At 39.0% G+C, this 17274-nt stretch overlaps 1 protein-coding gene across 3 annotated transcripts in view; it reads left to right on the top strand.

Moving 5' to 3' along the window:
- Positions 1-17274, top strand: part of CSRNP3 (cysteine and serine rich nuclear protein 3) — a 162874-nt gene that overhangs the window by 106947 nt on the left and 38653 nt on the right. Inside the window, exon 1 of one of the 3 annotated variants that reach the window (XM_040357831.1) lies at positions 1161-1259. The exons of 1 other annotated variant lie outside the window; for it this stretch is intronic. The gene's annotated coding sequence lies outside the window, so the exon portion shown is untranslated. One more of the 3 variants, XM_040357830.1, reaches the window with a different exon arrangement.

Here is a 17274-nt window from a genome sequence, read left to right as displayed (position 1 = left end):
TAATAATAATAATAATAATAATAATAATAATAATAATAATAATAATAAATAAATAAATAATTAATTTAATAATAATAATTTATATATATATATATATATATATATATATATATATATATATATAAGCAAAAGTTACCTTTAGGGAATACCGCACACTAAAATGACCAGAACATTCAGAGATATTGGTCATTTTTCTGTTTATTTTTTTGTTTTTGTTTACCTCCTCTTGCCAAATCTGGACTATTGTGGCTAACTTCAGAAGGGTAATTTGTAGAGGGAAGAGTCCAAATGCTCTGTAGAGTTTATGAAATTGTGGTATAGTTAAAAGGAACACTGCCTCCAATCACACATTCGAAATGTGTTTTTACTGAAATAATCACATGGCACAAGGGGGTAGTGCCTTGAATTAAAGGTACAGGTGTCCCCATTGGAAGGTTTAACCTTTATTCATGTTTCAGTGACAACTCCAAATTTTGGATTTTATCTTTTAGTCCTGTGAATAATAATCACCAGAACAAATATATAGGATGGAGCGTCCAACAGCAAAAAAAAAAAAAAATGACTGGGTTTCCAACCTATCACCAGTCTATCCATTAAATAATAAAAAAAAAATAAAAAAAAAATGTTTTGGCTTTGGGTACATGTTAATTTAATAGGAAATTAACGACATCTTTATATTTATTATTTTCTGATTACTACTTAGTTGCCAAGTAATTAGCATTAATATAATTATCATAAAAAAGTCATATATTTTCTGATACCACCAGTGACAGTGACCAAATAAAACATTTTTTTGCCTGAACAGATCGATATTTATGTTTCACGGAAATCTAAAAAAAAAAAACAACCTTTCCGTGTATCATTGAACGCGTGTTGCCTTAAAATAATTATCTGCAGTGTTTTATTGTAATGCAAAAAGCCAATACATTTCTGGGAATCCCACTGATTGATGGGCTGACTGCTTTGTAAGGTTGTTTTCCTAATTTATTAGACATTTATCAACAATATATACAATATATTAATATTTTTTTCAACCACATCATTCAAGGCCTTTTAATGATTTGCCATGGATTAATGACTTCAAACAGCTTGGTTGGTTTGCTGGCTCTTCCTCTTGCTAAGATTCAGCTGATAAAAATATCCCTAGACAGTGAAATCAGTGGATGCCTGCTTTTTTTTTTTTTTCTCAGACAAGCCTCCCATGTGATCATCATCCAGGCAAGCTCAGTGAGATTGTGTAGCTGTTCTACAAGCAGTAGGTAATGAGTCTTTGTGCAGGCTAGAGCTCTTGACAGTGAACAATAAAACATATGCTAGCAGCTATAAAATACTGCTTTGGGAAAAAAATGGTCTATTTTTATGCAGAAGGCATTTCGAATCTATGAGATTTCTATGTTTTAGAAAGCCGTAATCATCCAGATTCTATGGATTGTAATTAGATGCTGTGCATAGGAAGAGTGCATGGATTGGGGAAAAGCAGTGTGAGCAGGTTGGTGGTCTCTGTTGTATTCATTTTTTTTATGTATATGATGTGTTATATAAAATTGCTTGCATGGATATTTGATTGTGAGTGCACATTGTACATTTTATTGCTAGAATGGCCTTTCTTTCTTTTTATGCAGAAAATAGTGTGCATATTATTATATGTGTTTATTTTTTTTTAGCTAGAATGAATAGTTGTCTTAAGCAGGTAATATAGTGTGTGTGGTGTGTGTGTGTGTTTTTTTTTTTTTTTATTTATTTTTTATTTATTTTTTTCATAAACGGCTAAAGCTGGGCAATTTACATTTTTTGCTGCTTAGCATTTTTAATTCTAGAAAATGCAATTTTTTTTTTATATTTTTTTTTCCTTTTTTATTATTATATAATTCTGGTTCTACACCCTTCGCCCCATTTTTTTTTTTTTTTTGGGCAAACAGTATTTTTGCTTGATTTAAAAAATAAAAATCCTGCCTGCAGAATAGAGAGGGGTTCATCCTGAAATGATGTCCTCCTCCATCAGCATTTTACCCTAAACAATTCAGCAATTAATATTTACGGCACTTAATATTAGGCTTTCTGATTTTTCAATTAAAGCGCCTTTGTCTTGGCCCTGATTTACTTAACAATTGCTGGCTACGCAAATTCTAAGCAAACTGAGAACCAATCAGCAGGATGTTGTTTGGGCTTAACTTGAAATTTTTGCTCAACAATTGCCTTTAATTGTGTGTACTTCGAAGCTTTAACACAACGTAAATTGGGGACTAACAAGACTGTGATTATGATGTGGAAACAACATATTTACAGATACTTAATACTGTCTGACGTTAAATTTAACCAGGATATTTTTCTACAATGTTCTGAATATCACAACAACAAATTTACTTGATTTCAAGAACTAAAATAAAAAAAGGCAAATACAATAATCTTATTTCTAGGCATTGCATTTGTTTGTGAATAAAAAAAAAAAAAATGCAACACAAAGGCTATACATTCATAAACTTGTCAGATGTTTACAATACAGTGTTAAGTGTCAGTTATTTACTGCTCAATGTTTTCTTTAAGCTATTTGGGCCTATATCGGCCTCATGCAAATTAGAATACAGTAGCTCTAACTGCAGGGACAGAGGGAGGAGCCTGGGGCTCAAAGGTCATTGTACAGCTAAAAAGCTGAATGGGGAAAAATGCTGGATGCAACTGAACTGCATCATCCTTTGCTATCAGGCAATGTGCGTCTTTGACTACCTATGGATGTGAAAGCTCTAGGGCCAATTAAACATCCCTGCTCTGTCTGGAGAATTGTATCCACAATGAACACAAAATGCTTTTACTGCACATACTGTATTTGAAAGATTTTTTTAATGTGCTATGCTAGTAAAACAAAGACAGCTCACCTTTCATGATTGTGTTAGGCAAGATAATTCAAATTATCATTTTTATGATCACTTCTAGGTGTTGACGTCAAGTACGTCAGTAACGAATACACATCTAAATGTATTGCCATTGGTTGTGGATTTATTTTGATCTGGTTATCCAATTTTTTTTGGTTAGTCTCTGGCCCAGGGAGCCACCTGGATCATTTTGGGTGTTTTATGAAATTAAAGATGGCAGCGAGTCTATTGTGTGCAGACCCTCTTGAGTAAACACAGCAAGGTACTATCATAAATGTATAAATAGAAAAAATATATATATTTATGAGATTATTATTATTATTATTATTATTATTATAAAATATAATATTATTATCATCTATTTTTACTACTATACATAGAAATTTACTTTACCTCCATGGATCATTTCTTTTTAAGCAGTTCTTTCACATATTTACCTGCAAATGCATTTCCACAGTAAACCACATACATGCAGCTGTTTTTTTTGTTTGTTTTTTCTTCACATCTGTATGCCAGGGAAGCTGATTCTTAGTAAATATTATACTGAGTTGATGGGACTCCCTGAAGCAGATGCTCACTAGAGGTATAAAGCTGGTGTGTTAAGTAACTTAAACTCCTCCTCCTACTGCCACAGTTTATGGGCACTTGGCCATAGGTTCTGACACTCCAAATGACTCTGTTAAAAAAATATAAGAGGTTAATATGGCATAGGAGTTCAAATACAAGTCCTCTGCTGTGTGCTGTGGTTTCATCAGACACCCCTATGTCTCCACATGACTAAGACACCCAACACAATTTGATTCAGAAGATTGTTTGGGCACCATAGTTATTGAAGACACTGATGATGTTGGGCACCCCCCCCCCCCCCACCATTGAAGTAATTATTATACCTCTTCTTTTGTAGGAGTGTGTGGGATGTTTTTGTCTGGAGGGGGGGGGGTTGTTTTTTTAAGCCTAGTGCATATGCTCCTCTAGCCTTTCACCCTTCCATTGACTAAATGTCAAGACAATACGGCTCTGTTCACATCTGCGCACTGCGGGAATGTGTAAGAAAACACAAATATGACTATCTTGTTGGTGTGCTGTGTGCCATTCATTCTTGATGGCAAACCAAAGCAAATGTGTTGTTTTGTAGCGCTCCAATGCATGCCAGCTTGTGTGCTGCACATCTTTGAATTGATACGTTGGGGAAGCCCATTCAAATAAATGGTTTGTCTTAATGCATATGTTAAAGAGTGGGGAAAAAAGCTCATCAACACGTGTTTATTACCAACGTGCACGGATGTAATCCTAACCTAACAGGCTAAGTATTAACATTGAAATAAGATGTTGAGCTGTTAGTTTTGGGCAATCTTTTAGGGTTATTTTGACATTGGTAATGGGATCATTTTCAGCATAGTTAAGGTCCCTTCACCCCCCCCTCCCCCCTTTTGTTTTGCCTATTCTAGTCCATGTGGTCGTCAAACAGACACCTAGAGCAATGTTCACCCAGAAAAGACTCACTTGATGGGCAGCCCTTGCCTGACACTGTCCTTTGGTCACAGGCCTTTAACAGAGACTAATGCGAGGCTACACACGATCGGAAAATCCGGCAAGAAATACGTGGATTTTTTTCCAACGGCATTCCGCCTCTGTCAAGAACGCGATGACGTACAACACTACAACGAAACGAGCCGAGAAAAAATTAAGTTCAATGATTCCGAGCATACATTTTTTTTTTTTTTTGCGCATCAGAATTTCCGACAAGAACTTTTCCCTTTTATCTGAAAAATTGAGAACCAGCTCTCAATTTATTTTTTTGGTGGAATTCCGACAGAAAAATTCTGATGGAGACTACACACGGTCAGAATTTCCAACCAAAAGCTCCCAATCGGACATTTCCTGTCGGAATTTCCGATCGTGTGTACGCGGCATTATGGGAAGGGTAATAAATAGACCTACCCTTTATTCTTAATAGGACCCACCACACTCCTCATTCTGTAATATTTTGAAAAATGATACAGGCACTTGTAGACTTCAGAGTTTCTCCATAATGTTGGGCAGTCTCTGTCATTAACTTTTTCTATTGCTCAAGCTGGTTACTTGCAAGTATGGGATTATTTATGCGGTCTATGTGTATGTTAAAAGTGTATCTCTTCACAATTCAATATTGTGTTTTACAGTGCATTTACATTGCTGTTTTCCTACAGAAAATGGAGCATGCGTAGCAGATTCTTTATGACTAGCTGGCTAGTTTTCATTATTCATTTTAAGTACAGGTTGAGCAGCCCATAGGCAAAAGATGTGTCTGAGAAATCACATGGGGTTTTTTTGTTTTGTTTTTGTCTGTGGCAGCAAGCAAACCCCTGCCAGCCAAGAGTTGAGTGGGAACCCCTTTGGGCAGGTTGCAAAACCTATCCCAGTTGCTATTGTTCTGCTCTGCAATAAGCAGCATTGGCGTCTGCTCATACTTCTCTTAGGCTCCCCCCTCCCCTCTTGGGTCAGAGGACCTTGCAAGCTTATGAGGCGATCTACTGTCCTGAGGGCAATGAAATTGTGTTCTTCTTATGTTGATGGACAGTCAGAGAAAGTGACAACCAATAGTTTAGCGACAAAAACAAGTGCCTTCTAAAATTGCTTTTCAGCCAAGAAGACAAAGACCTTCTATTGTTTCTAATAAAACTATGTAAAAATCTTGTAATTAAGGAGTGAACTTAAGCTGATTTTTAACAACGTTCTTCTATTTTTGTAAAAAAAAAAAATAATAATAAAAAAAATTCAAATTTAGCCATAGCTGTTAGCATGATGTAGTAATCCTAAAAAAAAATCATAATCTAGCTATTTAATGTAACATCACCATATGTTTTAAATGTTAATCTGTTTAATAATCAGCCCTGAAAAGTCTTGGTTCATCCAAAGATCACATCTCATACTGTGGTCCAAATTAGGCATTGTCCCGAAATCCACGGGATTATCCTCGGTGTGCCGACGAGTACAATGGATCACGTCTGAAGTGGTCCCTTGTTAATTAGGCAAGACAGCATACTGAACTATTTTGTGACCTTTTGTAATGCGGCAAAGAGGTTACATACTGAAAGAATGAGTCACGTTCCTGATAGAAGTAAACTGACAAATCAACTTGGATTCTTAGGATATATATGCAATATTTATTTTATGCAACTTATTTTAGATGTATAAAACTATACTTTCGTGCAAATTATTTTGTATGAGCACAGGAAACCTACATTTAAAATAGGCATATCAATTTGTACTGTGGTGATCTTCACAACACATCAGCTTCAATCCCCCCCCTTTTTTTTTCCCATTTAAATGATGGAGGAGATATAAGGGAGACCCCTCCAACAAAATCCGTGTTTGTATATTTGTGGCTAGCGCTTTGGTTTCTGGATAATGGCTCTTGGAGAATCTGCTTAAAGAGACCACATCAATTCTTCAGAAAAAAAGGTCCCTTTCTGTACCTTGACCCCCCCCCCCTTTTTTTTTTCTTAGGCTTATTGAAGAAGATTCTTTCTTTTGTTTATGCACCTGAAATGTGGTATTGTAGCTTGTACATTTTGAAATTTTATACCAATTTGAATCTAATCGGGTAAAGAAAAGGGATAGAGACCATGAATGTCCAGTACACAGGTCTCTATCCCTGATTATATGGAAAAAAAAGGGGTAAAAATGGGGGCAATGGGACTTTATATGAAACGCAGACTTAGGGTAGAAAGAGTCAATCAATATAAGGTATAAAAAATATTTATTAATGACACAATTGCGCATAGTGGATGAGATGAGATTATATATATATATATATATATATATATATATATATATATATTTATATTTAATGATACACAATAAACTGGTACATGATTGGTAAATCACATAATAGTAAAATTAGTTACATGTAATTCATAATAGCACATGATCACAGCAGGATGCCCAAAATATGTACAAACATAATACGTAATTATAATAAATAATTGACTCCTACATTCCAAACCCATGGTAAAATCATAACTGTGATATGACATCAAATAAAAAGCTTGACGTGTTTCGTGGAGTAGTATCCACTCATCAGGAGCAGTTAATTGTGAATGCCTGTGATAAAGAGTCAAAAATAAAAAATAGTAAAACATTTCTTAATTATTGGTAAATAATTAAGGCAGGAAGAGCGGACACAAAAAATGTAGTCCTAGCACTCTTACCTGTAATAAAATAATTGTTTAAGGGAGTAGATAGTATTATTGAAGATTGAAAGCAAACGGGGGTGTAACAAGATGTCCGCTTGCCCCCTTCTCACTCTATCATTACTGTGCAGGAGTGTGGGGTGTAGCAAGATGGCGGGGACAAAACGTCACTTCAACTTCAAACGTCACGGGAGTGGTGCAAAGAAGTGTTCCGTTTGGGAGCAGGACTGTTTCCTATCATTACGCCTGAATCTGCTATTCTCCTATTTTTTTCAGCTTTCTTTTCCTCACCACAAGTTTACTGTTTTTACCCGGCTGGGTAATAAAGAGCACAGCAAAGAGCACCTGTCTGGACCAGTGGCGGCTGGTGCTCAAACGAAAAAAATAAAAATTGCAGCCTCACTGTGCCCATCAAATGCAGCCACTGTGCCATCAATTGTCACCACTGTGCCATACCATCAAATGCAGCCACTGTGCTATCAATTGTCACCACTGTTCCATGCCATCAAAAGCGATCACTGTGCCATGCCATCAAACACAGCCGCTGTGCCCTTTAATTGTCACCGCTGTTCCCATTGTCCCCACTGTGCGTATTGTCACCACTGTGCCCATTGATGTCGCTGCTGTGCCCTGTAAAGTGCCCCTTGGTTACCATGCTGCAGGTCAGTTTCAGGATCCTAGCAATCTTCTGATGGCCTAGGCCAATGATGGCAAACCTTGGCACCCCAGATGTTTTGGAACTACATTTCCCATGATGAACAAGCACTCTGCTGTGGAGTGGAGTATCATGGGAAATGTAGTTCCAAAACATCTGGGGTGCCATGGTTTGCCATCACTGGCCTAGGCCATCTTTATGTAGAGCAACAATTGTTTTTTTATTTCAGATCCTCAGAGTTCTTTGCCATGTGGAACTTCCAGTGACCAGTATGAGAGAGTGAGAGCGATAACGCCAAATTTAACCACTTAACGACCGCCGCATGTACATATACGTCGGCAGAATGGCACGGACAGGCAGAACGACGTGCCCGTACGTCCCTGCCTAGACGTAGGTCGGGGGTCCGATCGGGACCCCCCGGTACATACGGCGGTCGTTAATCATGTGGGAGCGATCCGGGATGAGGGGGCGGCTATTGGTTTCTAGCCACCCCCTCGCGATCGCTCCCCGGAGCTGAAGAACGGGGAGAGCCGTATGCAAACACGGCTTCCCCGTTCTTCACTGTGGCTCCGTCATCGATCGTGTCATCCCTTTTATAGGGAGACACAATCGATGATGTCAGACCTACAGTCACACCCCCCTACAGTTGTAAACACACACTAGGTGAAACATAACTCCTTCAGCGCCCCCTGTGGTTAACTCCCAAACTGCAACTGTCATTTTCACAATAAACAATGCAATTTAAATGCATTTTTTGCTGTGAAAATGACAATGGTCCCAAAAATGTGTCAAAATTGTCCGAAGTGTCCGCCATAATGTCGCAGTCACGAAAACAATCGCTGATCGCCGCCATTAGAAGTAAAAAAAAAAAATGTAATAAAAATGCAATAAAACTATCCCCTATTTTGTAAACGCTGTAAATTTTGCGCAAACCAACCGATAAACCCTTATTGCGTTTTTGTGTTTTTTTACCAAAAATATGTAGAAGAATACGTATCGGCCTAAACTGAGGAAAACATTTTTTTTTTTTTAATATATATTTTTGGGGGATATTTTTGGGGGATATTTATTATAGTAAAAAATATTGCATTTTTTTCAAAATTGTCGCTCTATTTTTGTTTATAGTACAAAAAATAAAAACCGCAGAGGTGATCAAATACCACCAAAAGAAAGCTCTATTTGTGGGAAGAAAAGGACACAAATTTCGTTTTGGTTCAACATTGCATGATCGCGCAATTACCAGTTAAAGCAGCGCAGTGCCAAATTGTAAAAACACCTCTGGGCATTTAGCTGCATATTGGTCCGGGGCTTAAAGGATCACCAAAGGAATTTTTTTTTTTAGCTAAATAGCTTCCTTTACCTTACTGCGGTACTGGTTTCATGTCCTCATTGTTCGTTTTTGCTTTGAAGTAGCTGTAATTCTGCAGTGATCTCCACACTTCCTGCTTGTCTGGCTCCTTATGAAAAAACTCATGGGAGCTTCTCACTGTGGTCTAAGCTGTGTGTCTAAAACTCCTCAGAACCAATCAGATTAATTTTAAAAACAAAACACTGCCCTGGATTTGTTTGTTTTTGTTCTGTGGGTCTCTTTACTTCACATAAACATGAAAACAGTTTAAAACCGAAAGTGAAACTAGAGACACATTATATGATAGCATTTAATCTATTTTTAATCATTTTTAAAAGGAATCGGTTAACTTTTATGTCTCTATACCCTGTAAACAGTCATTTCAGCAAAACATTTTTTTCCTTTTAGTGACCCTTTAAGTGGTTAACACACCTGCTCTTCATTCACACCTAAGACCTTGTAACACTAACGAGTCACATAACATCGGGGAGGGAAAATGGCTAATTGGGCTCAATTTGGACATTTTCACTTGGGGGTGTACTCTTTTATTGCCAGCGGTTTAGACATGAATGGCTGTGTTGAGTTATTTTGAAGGGACAGCAAATTTACACTGTTATACAAGCTGTACACTCACTACTTTACACTGTAGCAAAGTGTAATTTCTTCAATGTCGTCACATGAAAAGATATAATAAAGTATTTACAAAATTGTGAGGGGTGTACTCCTCACTTTTGTGAGATACAGTGTATGTATGTGTAATATTATACTTTTTTGCTTCTACACTTTTGCACTGAAGAAAGACAGAAGAGGTACTGGGGTTTTTTTTTTTTTTTTTTTTGGGCAGCCACCTACAGGAAAATTTTAATAAATGCCAAAGAAGCAGCATTCTGAATGACATAGAACTTTGATTTTCAGTAGAAGGAATTGAATCATTGTGCAGAATTCAACGTCATCACGCCTCTCCATACGGGGATACACTGACACAGAGCTTAACAAACAAGAGAAGCCTCGAGTAGACGCCCCGTCCCTCTATGTTTTATACACTGCGATATCGCAACAACTACATTGTAAGTGCAATACTTTTCTGCAAATTAAATATTTTGACAGCAGTATTGCGCTATGGAGTTTCTTTCTGATCTTGAGACATTGATACCATCTTTTGCTTGCCAATCATCTGGAGTGATTCTGTTGGGAGACCTTAAACCCCTGTGTTCAGAGAGACCGCCGTGACAGCGGTCACCCTTTTAGGGTAAGGAGACTACAACACCACTGCTTGGGTGTCTTACTGGTAGATGAAGATTCCCCTCCTTCTCTTCTTTTCACATGTCCAACTTTGTGCACGATTATGTATCACAATTTAAGAATATTTTTTTTTTTTGGTTGATTTGTTTTAATCATTAATGTGAGACTTTTTCACTTTTTCATCATATATGTTTTTCATCACTGTTTGTCTCTGATCATTTAGGCGCATTTAAGATTTGTGCTTTGGTTCTAGGTGTTTATTTATCCTATACCATCCACATTGTCAATACCCACGTTCACTTTATTATTTTATTGTTCACTTGCTTAGCACTGCACCTTTTTTTTTTTTTTTTTTTTTGTATCAAATTTTTTGGTAGTGGCAGCTCCACATCTCACTTTCACTGTGGGACTTTCAATTTTTTTGACACTTGTCTAGCGCAGTGTTTTCCCTGGGTTTTAGTTTTTTTTTTTTTCATTGTGCAGAAATGCCATAATTCTGCTTTTAATCCCTAGTGCTGATCTAGGCACTTGACAACAAAACGTACTGGTGAAACAAACTACTGTTGTAATAAGGGTCAAAATGAGATTGATCTATTAAGAATATGGAATCGCAATCAAAATCTGTCTTTGATCTGACTTTATTATGCAAATGAGGCACCAGTGCATGCATTGAAAAGTAGGTCTTTGTCTTATTTCCATATAATGGATGGATACATGTAGTACACATTCAGGAACCTGGAAAAGTGATGCAAAGGATATCAATCAATCCCAACACCCTACATCGGGTATGGCTCTTGTCTTGTCTCAATAGGCCTTCATAGCTTCCAGCTCTAACAAAGGTACAATGCTTGCTAAAAGAAAACTGTGTGCAATGATTTGCAATGTTCTCATTTAAAAAATGTAAGAAAATACAGGTATCAGACCTAGGATGCTTAATGTGCCCTTGGTAGAAGTTAAGCCCTGTGTATACCTGTGTCGGTAATAAAGGAATTCATTTGAAGGTCATTGCAGCTGCTTGCAGGGGAAATGCAAGCACTTGCACTTTAAAAACTGTTGGCCTATCTGGTTTTTAGGGCCTGATGGGTTCAAGATCCAAATACAACAATAAGCCAAAAGACAAGCAGTTTACCATGTATGCAATTTTTTACTTGCACTGAAGAAACCCGCATTCACCACACTCATGAAAGATTTAACTGCTTGCAGATCGTTATTTGATTAGCAGCACATTGATAAATGAGATTACAGCCAACATGCCAAGTGGTTAAATATTTTGAGCTGTGAGGCGATTTAATCCACTGTGCAGCCCTAGCCCATAGGTGCTCTATGGCTGACATTTGAGTGGTAAATCCATTCTATTATTTTTAAACATCCGCTACAAAACTGATATGACAAGCCAATTTGTAAGTAATATGCATTGCTTGCCTTTTTCCATTATGTGTGCACAGGATTTTTTGCCTATTTGAAAAGTTTCACATTTTTAAAACTTGCAATGTGGGAATTTAAAAAAACAAATGTAGCGCCTGGTTACTTTAGGTACCGGTGCTATTTAATTTTTAAAGGGGGATCAGAGTGTAGTTAAACTCTGATCCAAATTGTTATGTGCAAAACAGGGTCTTTGTCTCGGCTTGGCTGTGCTGTGGGCTTATTCTGTTGTACTGGGGTGTTCTTCCCACCCCTGTGCAGTGGGTGGCAGCAGTGGAGTCAAGGTTTGGGTGCTCTTCCCCAGCAGCCAATCAGGGGTGTTTGGCCTCGCTGTGCATGCTGAGGGAGGGTATTTATGGGGCAGACACCATTGGTTCTGGTTCTCCTTCGTCCAGTGTGACACCCACCTTTAGGGTGGCCACATCACGGCGCCCCAGTGTTATGGCGTACCTGGCCGGGGTGTGCGTGCCTCGTGGTGGTCCGGGGGCCACGTTGGCCTGGAACATTTGAGCAGCGACGGGGACCCAGTGAGCAACTGGGTTTCCACTTTTGAGGATCCCAAGCGGTAGTGTTGTTCTGTGGGGAGTCCGTCTGAGGCGCGCCATTGAAAGGCTGGCGGTCCAAAAGGGCCTCGACAAACCACCGGGGATCAAGGTAGCCGGACACTGAAGGATTTATCACCTGTCAGTCGGTACCTGGGCAACAATTTAAAGGAGATTTAGGCGTAATTCACCTAAGGAGGATCTGCTCCGTAACTTAAATCAGTGAGGGCCTGTGGCAGAGGTGTCTCCCTGACGTTCACCAAGGAGGGTCTGTGGCAGAGACTTTTCCTCAAGTTCGCTAGGGAGGGTCTGCGGCAGGGACGTTATCCTACAAATGTTCGAGTGATACTCCGGCTGCCAGGTCAGTGAGAGAGGCCTGTCCGGGTATGCTAATCCCACTCAAGCAGGAGTGGTGCAGAGAAGTGTTGCGCTTGGGAGAAGGACTGTTTCCCTATCATTATTCCTGAATTTGCTATTCTCCTTTCTTCCTTCAACTTTACTTTCCTCACCACAAGATTTATTGTTTTTACCCGGCTGGGTAATAAAGAGCACAGCAAAGAGCACCTGTTGCGGACATTCCTTTACTTCTACTAAATGCATCATGCACCCCTAGGAATTCGGAAGAGCCACGATGTAAATGTGCCACCCAAAACAACCAGGTAGTGCTACACGAATACAATGTTGCCTATACAGCCATTGTAGACCAGCCCACTCCCACACCCTTTAATGGCCCCTGTAAGAACTTAAACATTTCAAATAGAGCACAGTGGCTTCTTCAAAAAACAGTTGCATAGACTCTGAGGTTTGTTTACTAAAGCTGGAGAGTGCAAAATCAGGCTCACTTCTGCATAGAAACCAATTGGCTTCCAGGTTTCGTTGCCAAGGCTTAATTGAACAAGCTGGGGTTGGAAGCTGATTGTTTTTTGTGCAGAACTTAACTATTTTAACTTTTTTTGGATTTCCAGGTTTTTTTTCGGGGGCTTTTAACAAATTTTGTCAAATTTGTTAAACTAATTTCACGTGTCTAATATCTGCTTAAACCTTAACGGGGTGTAATAATTTGCTGGGTGCAGTGGCTATAACCTCCGTCAGTCATTTGCCAGGTAGGGAAACCAGGATTAGGATGTCAACCCTGGAGCTGCTTTGCTACATTACCTTTCCAATAGAAAACTTTCTACATCATCTGTAATCTCATCATATTACTTTAACAAGTGGGTCATCTTAAGACCTTTCCAAGGAATTATATGAGGCATACATTCCGAAAATGCCACTTGCCTGGCTAATATGCACCCTCATTGGATTCAATATGGATCTGTAATGGTTATTAGAAAGTGGGGAAAAGATCAGAAGTATTTAATCTACATATGCGTAGAATTAGCTCCGTAGAAGCTGCTGGATGGGATGGGTTCTCTGTTGCCTTGACCTTCCCAAGAAGCTCAGCCCCTCGACACAACAGGTTGAGTGTACAAACTGAAATATCACAGGAAATCACTGAAAGTAATACTTAGTATCTAATAGTAGTGCTATATCAAAGGAAACCACACCAAAACAGATAATAAAGACAAACTTAATATATTGGTGAAGTGAACTCCTGCGCTGTCTAGAGTGAGGGGACAATTGAAAAGTGGGGATACTGCTGCAAATAAAAAAGAGGTCTACCTCGATAGACAAAAAGTGATAATTGTAACAAGTGAAATATTTGTGCTGTAAAGTGTTATACAAATTAATGTGTGTGTGCATATAACCACATACATATACAAGTACAAAAAATGGGTGGGGAAAGTCCAAAAAAGGGGGAGTGACACTAATATACCAGTAAACAATATTGTTGAATAGTCATTAATCGAGGGCACAGTGCTGAAGAGGTCCAGGTACAACAAAATCCAACCATGTAGGGGTGCAGTTCATCAATACTTTATCCAATCAATAACGTTGTGAAGTGAAAAATGTTGAAAAACACAACAACAATAAAAAAAAAAAAAAAAAAAAAATATATATAAAAATAGAAATAAAAATAAATATAAAAATAAGAATAAGGGTCAAAGTATTTCAGAAGAAGGAGGCCTTGTATCCAAAAAGGGTGAAAGATAGAGAGTGAGCCGTAACCAAGATCTCATATATGCACCTCTAGTGATCCCAGCAGCTCACCTCTAATCTGGCAAGCTGGATTAAATCAGCCTGATCCTGATGGGTGTGGTCCGTTGTTGAATATCACATACGGGTCTCCATAAAGTGTATTACATGAAAAAGTAAAAGGAGTAGAAACCAAATGGTGTGATAACGTCACAGAGAGGGATAGCAATGTCTTCTGATTTAAACCAGTGGAGATGCACTCACATGTGGGTGAAAAAACTGGGGCTCTAATCCACGAACGCCGAGCTCGTCAGTCCCTCCTTCCTCTCCCTTACTGATTCTCCAGGGTTAGGAGTCCCGTGTCCCCAATGGTTCACAAGTCGGCTCTTGTTATGTATGAGGATCTCGGTGGTGTATGTGGGGTAAGAGAGAAGGACAAGCCTGATCGTGTGATATCATCAACAATAAACAAAAACCCCCCAGGAATGCCCAGGTAGTAATGCACTCACATGAACAATATAACATAAAAGACCTTCCTCCACGAGTGCGGACTCGCAATAAATCTGTGCCTCCAACACTTCCCCTCTATCTGTGGCTCAGTCCGGACACTCAGATGTGGCAGTCATACATGGGGGGAAGTGGAATGGACAATCACAGCGTAGCCCAGTCAGACGTGAAAAGTTTATTATAAAAGCACTTAAAAACTCACATTTAAAATCGAAATTGCTGCATCAATCCGACGAGTGGCGAACTCGTATATCCAGTGGTCGGATGCTGGAGTGTGTCAAGCCCTCCAATCCCGACGCGTATCGTCAACATGTGACTTCATCATCACTCCACTGGTTTAAATCAGAAGACATTGCTATCCCTCTCTGTGACGTTATCACACCATTTGGTTTCTACTCCTTTTACTTTTTCATGTAATACACTTTATGGAGACCCGTATGTGATATTCAACAACGGACCACACCCATCAGGATCAGGCTGATTTAATCCAGCTTGCCAGATTAGAGGTGAGCTGCTGGGATCACTAGAGGTGCATATATGAGATCTTGGTTACGGCTCACTCTCTATCTTTCACCCTTTTTGGATACAAGGCCTCCTTCTTCTGAAATACTTTGACCCTTATTCTTATTTTTATTTCTATTTTTATATATATTTTTTTTTTTTTTTTTTTTTTTATTGTTGTTGTGTTTTTCAACATTTTTCACTTCACAACGTTATTGATTGGATAAAGTATTGATGAACTGCACCCCTACATGGTTGGATTTTGTTGTACCTGGACCTCTTCAGCACTGTGCCCTCGATTAATGACTATTCAACAATATTGTTTACTGGTATATTAGTGTCACTCCCCCTTTTTTGGACTTTCCCCACCCATTTTTTGTACTTGTATATGTATGTGGTTATATGCACACACACATTAATTTGTATAACACTTTACAGCGCAAATATTTCACTTGTTACAAACTTAATATATTATAGTGTCACCCAGTAGGGTTGATAACTAGGTAAACATAACTTGAATTAACAATGGTAACACTATTTTTTCTATATTTAATAGTGATTAAACGTAAAGACTAAGCAAAAGATAACATTTGGCATAAACAGTAGCAAGGCCACCTTAAGTGCAGTAGTGAGCAGTTGTAAAATTTAATCAACCGAGTGCTGGAACTATATTGCCAGAGCAGATCAAACGGGTACAGGGACAGTACACAGATGTTGATCGGCAGACGCCTTCATTCCTAGGCTCCCCAAGACGGGTATCGCATGCTATCCAGGGCTCAAGTCCTGGGGGAAAAAAGTGTGGGAACTCCCACCCAAGATCCACTCCCCCACCAAAAAAAGAAAATGATACGCTCATATGCATAATTACTAAATCGCATGTTTGTTTGTTTTTTTTCGATCCACTGTATCTTGGTAATCCTTTGTTACTGGCTGCTTCCTGTATATAAATTCATTGGGTAGTGTGTGGGTATTCCGTCACTCCCTCAATGCCGCAATGTCTCCTGGGAGCTTTTGTCATTGTTCACAGGAGACATTGTGGAGGTCTGCCGCGAGTTATCGCGGGATTTAGAAAGAACCTCCGCAATGTCTCCTGTGAACAATGACAAAAGCTCCCAGGAGACATTGCGGCATTGAGGGAGTGACGGAATACCCACACACTACCCGATGAATCCATATACAGGAAGCAGCCAGTAACATAAAGGATTACAAAGGTTCGCCTGCCCCTGACAGTGACTCGAGCTGGGCATCGCCGCTTAGTGAAGGATTGGCTCGGGCGTCTCGGCTGCTCTAGTCCTGCAAAGGGAACTGAGTTCCTGCTGTGAAAAAAGTGCAGGAACTCCGTTCCCACGCGTTCCCGCAGGACTTGAGCCCTGATGCTATCCCTATAAGCATCCGATTTTTCTGCGGTTACCCTCCCATATCCTGTTCTTTCATCCCTGTTTATCACCACATACTTGTACCATAGCTCCACAACATGATCTCTATAGAATGTGGCTCAGTTTAATGACCAAATCTCCATTAATCTCACTCGTTGTGGTTTTCAACTTCATGCCTTTTTTTAGCAATATTATGGATTTGTATGGTTTTTAACACTCTACAGTTGAACTTTTTGATGGTGCTATATTTTTGCTGCTTATCACTTTTTTTGTTTTCAACTGGACTGGTTACAATATTGGGGATCCCTTCCTTTATTCCAGTGTTTTTTCCTTAAACCCATTGGATTACTCGCCCTCCCTTCCCCCTCCCCCTTTCTCCCCTTATGGGCTACAGCCTTCCAGGGACCCTTATACGGATGTGCATGTCTTATTATATTATCAATATAGCATCATACGACCTTTGTCGTGACATGCCAAACCGTATAGAGATCTTTTGGCGTCCGGACTAATGTTTTATTGTCTTTGTTTGTTTTGTCCTGGGCTTTGTAATTTATTAGTGGCAC

The sequence above is a fragment of the Rana temporaria genome, chromosome 6, assembly GCF_905171775.1.
Source record: "Rana temporaria chromosome 6, aRanTem1.1, whole genome shotgun sequence".
Classification (NCBI taxonomy): Eukaryota; Metazoa; Chordata; class Amphibia; order Anura; family Ranidae; genus Rana; species Rana temporaria.
This window is presented reverse-complemented; position numbering and strand designations above follow the sequence as displayed.